Source organism: Anopheles aquasalis, chromosome 2, assembly GCF_943734665.1.
Source record: "Anopheles aquasalis chromosome 2, idAnoAquaMG_Q_19, whole genome shotgun sequence".
Taxonomy (NCBI): Eukaryota; Metazoa; Arthropoda; class Insecta; order Diptera; family Culicidae; genus Anopheles; species Anopheles aquasalis.
Window position 1 is genome coordinate 22696090 of NC_064877.1, and position 6411 is coordinate 22702500.

The 6411-nt window shown below is 52.7% G+C and overlaps 1 protein-coding gene across 1 annotated transcript in view; it reads left to right on the forward strand.

Annotated features, from left to right (window-relative positions):
- The first annotated feature begins 3259 nt into the window (after nucleotides 1-3259).
- LOC126569029 (transcription factor SPT20 homolog) overlaps nucleotides 3260-6411 on the forward strand; it is a 27926-nt gene continuing 24774 nt past the window's right edge. The window contains exon 1 of the mRNA XM_050225813.1: nucleotides 3260-3748. The gene's annotated coding sequence lies outside the window, so the exon portion shown is untranslated. The remainder of the gene's footprint in view (nucleotides 3749-6411) is intronic.

The window sequence follows — 6411 nt, forward strand, 5'->3', positions numbered from 1 at the left end:
CGACCGAACGACCGACTGATCGATCCATACCGAGCACCAGGTTGCGGTTTCGCTTTGGCGCGACTAGAGCACGCGGTTTTGTGCTTTTCTTTTCCATCTCGAACCTCATCAGCGGCGGGCGGTCCTGGAGCTCGGTGTGGGGGGCCTTCCTTCCGTTTAAGTGACGTCCCACGGCGCGACCGGCAGGCGAATGCGAAATGCGCAAATTTGATCCGTTAACCAGCCCGAAACCAACTAGACAGTTAACCGAATCGCTCGCTGGCTCGCTGGCGAAAGAAGATCGCACTCCACTGTCCTAGGCCTGGCCACCGGCAGCTTCCAGTCCTCCCCTTCTTCCCCTTTTCCCTCCATTAAGGTACGCGGAACGATAATGAATTCCGGAAAAAATGCATTATTTCCGTTTTGGAATGCTTTCACAATTCCCCTTGTACCAGGGGGGACACGGGATAGTCCCCTACCCGGGTGGGAGTGAGGGCACTCGGAAGCACCTAGTAGCGGTGTTTCTTGGCCATCGTCGTTACCGGTGGCCGGTCTTTTTCTGTTTTCGCCTAATTTGCTCACCAGCTCCAGCCGCTCAGCTCAGTCCATTCCATCATACCGTCAACTGTCGCTGTCCGTGTGGCCAGGTTTGCGCACTTCGCATGGATGGATGTTCCATCATCCCCTCCCCCTTCTTCCCTCCCTTTCGTTTGGGGGAAGACCGAAATTTGGGTGACTGGCTAGCTCGCCGTACGATCGCGATGAGCGCAAGCTTTTAATTGAGAGCGAAGAGATGGGAGAAAGCATGTCCGCCACCCTCACAGCCCCCTTCATTGGGCGCGCTTCATTGAAATTTAGATTTGTCATTGTACGTCCCCCCCCCCCCCCCCCCCTGCCAACCCTCTTGGCTTGGGCGTGTGTGAACTTTGGTCCGGCGGGGGTCCCAATGAAACCGAAACTATCGCTGGGACATCTTTTTCGGCTTTTTTTTTCTTTCGCTTTTTCTTGGTGACCAGTTGGGGTGGAGCAGTGGGTTGAGCCCAACAAGTGCACTCCCTCGATGTGTATGTGTGTTTTTATGTATCAGCTTTTATGTTGGTTCCGGTGGCGAGCGGAATGCAAGCAGGTCAACTGTCGTTCGGAAGTAGTTTCCCGCAGCATCAAACAGCTGCCCGCTGAATCATCTGCGTCAGATCACTTGCTACAGGAGCGGAAGAGGATGGAGGGGAGCTCGTTAAAAAGGTGCGGAAAGGGTTGTTGTTTTACTACCGTTTGCTGGCCAGAGCCAGGCGCCAGAGCATTTGCGATTGCGAATATTTTGCACACGGGAAAAGAAATGGAAAAATGGTATCCATAGAACTAGGATGAGAACCAGCCGTGACTGGCGGGAGATCGAGGGCAACGGCTGGGAAAAAACACTCAAATGCTGACCACGAAGGGTCGGGCTCGCACATAACTTACGCGGAGCAGTTTATTTTGGGCAGGCCCCGTGGGTGTTGGAGACATTCCGGTGCGGGAAAGAGCTTTTTTCGTACGCTTTGAGCTGGGAATGTGACGGATCTCATCGTCCATCATGGCAAAACGAGAAGCGTGCATAGGGATTTCTGACTCAAGGAATGTTAGGATAGGGAGGCGAACGGGAGCCATATTTGGTGCTTTGATTAATTAACTAAAAATTGATATTGCAACGGGCCCTAAGCATCATTTGTTTGTCGGATAACAATATAAATAAACATTGTAAGTACGGTACATTCGGTACGGCTTTGAATTCATTGAGTTGTTGGTGAGATTGATTACAGCGTCTTTAAATGCAATTTATTATAATAAATTACTGTACATAACTCAATTAATACACGACAGCGAATTTAAATTGCTTGGTTTTGTCTCTGTGCATAATTAAAGAGTCATATAAATAGCCCAATTGTAGAAAACACCTTGAGTCGAGGGCAGCATTAAATAAACATTCGGTATTACGGAATTGCCGTCAGGAAATAGAGCATCCAAACCATACGACACACTTGATGCTACAACGAATTACACTAATCATTGTATAAATATGGTAAAAAGTAGCATTAATGACACAATAATGTCTCGGCGAATGGCGAATTGCACCAATCAACACTTCCAATTAAACGGCACATAATTACAAGCATCATGCTGGGCGTCTACAAGAAGTTGGACGATCACGAAACCTCCCACCACCGCCTGTTCCAGGCCCCGAACTAATTGCCGATGATCTATTTTAGCGCTAAATTTATGACAAAAAAGAGGGAAAGATCCCGCACACCACCCGCGGTCCAGCCCAACGTGACGATCTTCTCATTAAGCTGGCACAAACCAGCACACACAAGCACACATCCACGCAGGCACTTAACGAACGGGAAGGTTCACTTCACGGCGCTGCACTCGATTGTTTATAAATATTCAACTCGCTTGCTAACGCCGTCGATCTGGAAAACAAAGTCCGAAGGACGGTCCCGGCTTCACGTATCGTTAAAGTCTCGCGAACCGCACAGCGCCATCCACAGCGCGGTGTTTACTTTGCCAAACAAACCAATATTTGCCAACTTCATCCATCCATCCATCCATCACACATACGGCGCACAGTGTCGAAACTGTAGCGAGGAGCATCGAAAAAGAGGTTCCAACGGAGTCTTTTCCTCCTCCTCCTCCTCCCCCTGTCCCCTCATTGACAGCTTCATCTGCGTGACGAAAAGGGGCCCAGATAGGCCACCTCCACGCCGCCGCCGCCGGTTATCAGCTGTTGTCACCGTCGTCGTTGCAGCTCCGGTCACACACCTGTCTGCGGGACGCGAACGGGATGCGCGAGATGAATGCACGAAGGAACACAGCTCACAGGAGCTTGGCACCGGCCAATGGAGAGATGGAGAAAAGAGGGAAAGACAAAGAGCAGTTAACTTAAATGGTGGTGGTGAAAAGCGGAGAGCAAGAGAACGAGCCCCCCAGCAACCAGCAAGAATGCTTCGCGATCTTTAGCAGCGCTCGCTCGGCTCGGAATACACCTCGGAGCGGAGCAGTAGGTTGCAGCAGCAGCATCAGCCGGTGAAAGGGAAGACAAATGCCGGGATGGAACCGGAGCGAGCAAGATGGAGCAAGCGGGACCGTGGCCCAGACGAAGCGCCATGGTGGTGGCCGCGCGCGCGCGCGCACGCCAGTTTCGCGCAACCGAAACCTATATTACCGACGGTGCGCGCGAGCCGAGCGATCACTTCACTTCCGTCGATCAAACGGTGAAGATCGGTGTTCGGAACGCTCTGCGGCCCTCAGCGTCAGAGTCGAGACTTGCCTGGTGGACACAGAGCACAGAGTCGCATCTTCATCACCAGCAGAGCCAACAGCATCAGCAACAGCATCAGACTTAAGGCGGATGTGTCTTGTGCATTGACGTGTGTCTGTGATCCTCCTCCTTCCACTTCTCCTTGGAGTGGCCCGGTGTGGATGTGGTGATTGAGTGCAAGGCTTTCGCGCTGCCCTGCCCGGACCAGCCGGACGACAACCTGTGTGCCGCGTGAGAATTGTGTGAGAGCCCACCAGCGATCGATGCGCTGATTGAGTTGCGATCGCGTGTCCCAGTGTCATCAAGTGTGCCAGTGCGTGAGGTGGAACTCGAACATACCATCGCTCGTCGTCATCGCTGGAATCGGTGACACAACATCCGGAGCCTATTTGCACATCTGGCCAAGGTGCACAGCGGACATCGATTGAAACATTATTAGTTCCTGAGTGGCCGAGACATCGCTACAGACTGGTATGTGATAGTACTTTTCCTCTTTCTCCTCCCATTCCATTACCGTATAACGAACCTGATCGGATCATCAATTTGATCGAATTGACCCTCGCTAGTGCTCGGGTAGTGCTGGTGATACTTGCTATGAAATGGTGGATAATAAGGAGTTGCAGTGCACGAGGATCGTGGATCGCTGATCGCGAAGCCCCTTTTTTTGCGCGATCATTGGCAACTTGAGCTCGCGAAAGCAGCAGCAACTAGCAGAGCACCTAGATCCGTGATCCAAGATCCGTGATCAGAGGTTTCGTAGCGTTGAGAAGAAGTGTTGATGTTTGTTTTGCGAGCTGCCTTCTTTTCATCAGCATCGGCCACCAGCAACGTGCTGCTGCTGCTGCTGCTGATCTGCGAGGGAAGAAAGTTTTTTTTGTAATTTCCCCCTCAAACCTCTGACCGCCTCTCCCCCTTTTGGTGGCGTCCGTTCCTCCGTGAGCACATGGCAGGCGCACGTTCGGTTTTGGCGTCGAGCAAGATATCGGTTACGGAGGGTGCTCCCGCGAAGAGGAGAGTGCGCACGCCAAATCGGAGATAGAAACACCAAATTTGAACGAAAAGAGGGGGTCGGGGGAGGAAAAAATCAGAACCACTAGAGAGGAGTTCGAGTGGCTCGCTTTTTTTTGTCTTCAACTCTTTTTTTTTTGTGGCTCCTCTCTTTTTCTCTCTATCACGCTCTTGGTTTGTCCGCGGGCGAAGAAGTAACCGATCGGTTGGTACAACATGAAACGATCGATCGCTGGATCGCTTGATCGAGTGAGTGAGCGATCGATTGCGCGCGCGCGCACACGCGGACTGTTGAAAGTACAAACTGGGAATCTGGATACCTGGTGGCCTGGGTGGTGGTCTCAAGATGCCGGCCACCTCGCAGGTTGTGTGTGCCGTTAGCTCACTTTACGGGCCCCCGATCCGATCATCCATCGCACCATACCATCCACCGGACATCACTGACCATTGTTTCGTTGTGGCGTTGCGTGTTGTTTGGGTTTTTGGGAGGCCTTCCTTGGGTACTTCTCCCACGTCGGTGTCATCGGCGTCACCGATCCACCCCAGGAATGTGCGAGCTTCGCGGTATCAGCGGGAGGTGGGCCCGCATCGACGAAATCGCCCAATCACCCAAGGTCACCACCACCGTCCGGAGGGCATATCGCTTCTTTTCTCACTGATCGATGGCGTATGGCGGGGCCATTGAACCCCTTGCCGTTGATCGCGAAGATTGAAACAGGGCCGATGGGAGCAGGGGATCATATCACATACGGCACTCGCCAGCCACCCCCCGCTGAAGAGCCAGTGATTCTTCCATTCCTTTATTATGCTCGCTCGCGACCATCTTCGCGTCCACGGAATAGGTTCCACCGTGCGAGGCCACTGCGGACTGGACAGGACATGGGCGGACAGCAGCCAAAAAACAAAAAACCTAAAAAAACGGCCAACAATTTTTTCCAAATATTTTATGTCTTCCCGTGTCGATGCCATGCTCGAGCACGTGAAGGGTTCCCTTTCTTCGAATTAGCTGATCGGAAGGGGGGGGGGGGGGGGAGCAGAGGGAATGAAGAAGAACACCGTGTGCCATTCTATGCTCCGATTGTGTGTATGCTCATGCCGCCCGAAAAACAACACCCCAAAAAATGGCAAAGAAACAAAGGAAGATGCCTCGTGCTTCTTCGTGAGGTCCCTTAAAGTCTTCGAAAGCATTAGCAAGGGGCCCGTTCGGCGCTCGATGGACCGGACGGTGAGGTCCAGTGTGCGACAGTCCAGTGTTATACGGTGCCATCGGTTCGTAGGAGATGATTCGCGCAAATTAATCGCATCATTAACGCGCATCTCGTGTGCAGATGACGGCCACCGGGGGGACCACTGATGACTGATAGGGTCGCTCGCTCGTCGTTCGCTTTGAAACATAGTAGCCCGCGACGAAGCTAATGACGTTGCTGGGATGTCATTTTGTTTGTCTTTCGTTCCCTCTCTCCCCCGAGTGTGTGACTCTCTCTCTCTCTCTCTCTCTCACACTCTGTTACTTCGTGACACGCAATGTCGCTGGCCGTTAATCGAGCAAACCTCGGCCAACGACAACCGCGACGTCGACGACGACGACGACAGTGACCTCAAAGCGATGGTTCAAGTAGGAAGCCCCTCATCATCATCGCACCGTGGCCTCCCTTCTGTACCACCACGTCTACCCTCTCCTACACTAATTCCCTTCGCCGTGAGTCCTCTTCGCGAGTCCTCTCGTAAATATTAATTAGCGTGCGTCCTCCCCGTCCGAACGTGCGAATGACCTTGGCCCTGGCCTCGGTGAGCGCGCACAGGTGAACTAGGGGGGGTGCCGAGAATAAAAGTGACATAAACAGCTCTTAGCACCCGAAAGCCTCGGAGACGATTGCGTCCTCGCGATCTCGTCGCTTTTGGCCACCAAACTCCGAATGGTCCCAGGGGTGAAGTGTGTCTTTTTTTCACCCTCGGTGACAGCGATAAGGGAGGCGAGGAGGTGGAGGAGGACCCGTGAGGTCTGTTTTGTGTGCCTGTGTGCATCGTCGTCGCTTGGACGTCGCTGACGAAACTCGTCGTCGTCGTCGTCGTCGTTGTTGTTGTTGTTGCGGTTGAAGCGATTGCGAAATGTGACGATAATATTT